The sequence below is a fragment of the Gavialis gangeticus genome, unplaced genomic scaffold, assembly GCF_001723915.1.
Source record: "Gavialis gangeticus isolate Ggan-Ray unplaced genomic scaffold, GavGan_comp1, whole genome shotgun sequence".
NCBI classification, from domain to species: Eukaryota; Metazoa; Chordata; order Crocodylia; family Gavialidae; genus Gavialis; species Gavialis gangeticus.
The window spans coordinates 245,583,785-245,585,274 of record NW_017729032.1 but is presented as its reverse complement, the minus strand read 5'-3'; the positions used below and the strand labels follow the sequence as shown (position 1 = coordinate 245,585,274).

Below are 1,490 nucleotides of genomic sequence, written 5' to 3'. Positions count from 1 at the left end.
GGGGGGGGGGGGGGAAATCAGCAGAAGTATTTTCCCCATGTTATTTTTGAGTCTATGCTCACTAAAAAAATATAAACAGAGCAATAAAATAAGTACATATAGTTTGTATTTATTAATTGTATATTGGCCTTCAGTTGCAGTGACCACAAGATGAGCAACGACCAGAGAGAAACAAGCCAAAAAGCTGGACTGTTGGTCTCACTTCAGCCCACCTGAAATGGGAAGGTGCCTTTGGCCATGTCCCGGTAGTAGTTCTCTCAAGCTCCAGGCAGGCTGCCTCTAAATCATATGCAGCTTCACTCTGTTGCTGCAGTTTAGGAGGCAGTCCACACAGACCTGACCTTAGATTCCCCTTTGTGTTTAGGAATCCCAGGTGACCTAAAAGTGTGAAGCCAATTCAGCCCTGCTTAGTCTGATCACCCTATGCAACCAGCCCATTCTAGTCTGCATTACACAGGCCTAGCAGGAGCACTCATGCAAGCCCAGGGTAACAAAAAGGCCCCAAGGGGGCTGATCTGACCTCCCTGATCAAGGCAGCATCATCCCCCTCTGCTGATCTGTGCCAGGAGTTTCTTCTAGGCAAGAACAGGGAAAAAGGCCAACTTCTGGTGAAAAGCAATTGGCCGAGACCTGAGGCTATGTTCAGTTGAACTGTTTTAGGGTGAGGAGCCAGGTGATCCAACTGGTGCATGAATGTTTTAAAGCCTTGTGCTAATAAGAGACAAGCAACTCTCCTTCCACAGATAGGCAAGGAAGACACATTTCCAACCAGTAACACTCAGCCAGGGTGCTGTGGGGTATAAGCACCCATCTGCACACAAATGCTGCTTGCAACATCAACCCAGGGGTGTCTACAAGGAGCCCCTAGCTGCTGTCTCCCATCCTTTGTTTTCGTAGCAGAGGGACATAGCCTCTACCCAGGACCCCTTGAGCCTACATCAACAACATTTCATAGAAGAGGGGCATTGGCTGCTGTGGTCTTGTTTTACCTGTGCAGGTTAAGGGAGTTAAGGTCAGGGTTGACGGTATGCAGAGCTTCGATGATGGATTTGTACGGGATGGTTTGGATAGGGCTGATCCTGCCTCTGGCAGGGGGCTGAACTAGCTGACTTCTGGAGGCCCTTCCCACCCTACTGCTCTATGACTCTAGGAGGGCTGGCTGCTGTGGTTCCCCTGCTTTCCCCTTGCAGGCTAAGGGGTTAGTCTGTGCTGTGTCACCGCGGATGGCAGGCTTATGTAGAGTTCAGCTGCTGCAGTGTACAGGATGATTTGGGCAGGGCTGGCCCTGCCTTGGACTCGATGGCCTCTGCAGTCCCTCCCAGCCCCACTTCCCTATGACAGCAGCAGGGCTGGTTGACCCGCGAGAAGCAGCCGAACGAAACCCCGGGGCCGCTCCCGGCCGGGCCGGGCCCCGCGGAGGTGGGGGGATCCCGCTGCGTCACAGGGACTCGAGGCGCCCCGCACCGCACGCGGGGTGGGGGGGGAGGGAG

General features: G+C 53.4%; 1 protein-coding gene across 1 annotated transcript in view; it reads right to left on the bottom strand.

Annotated features, from left to right (window-relative positions):
• CHMP2B (charged multivesicular body protein 2B) overlaps positions 1-1,490 on the bottom strand; it is a 15,505-nt gene that overhangs the window by 13,388 nt on the left and 627 nt on the right. The window lies entirely within an intron of this gene.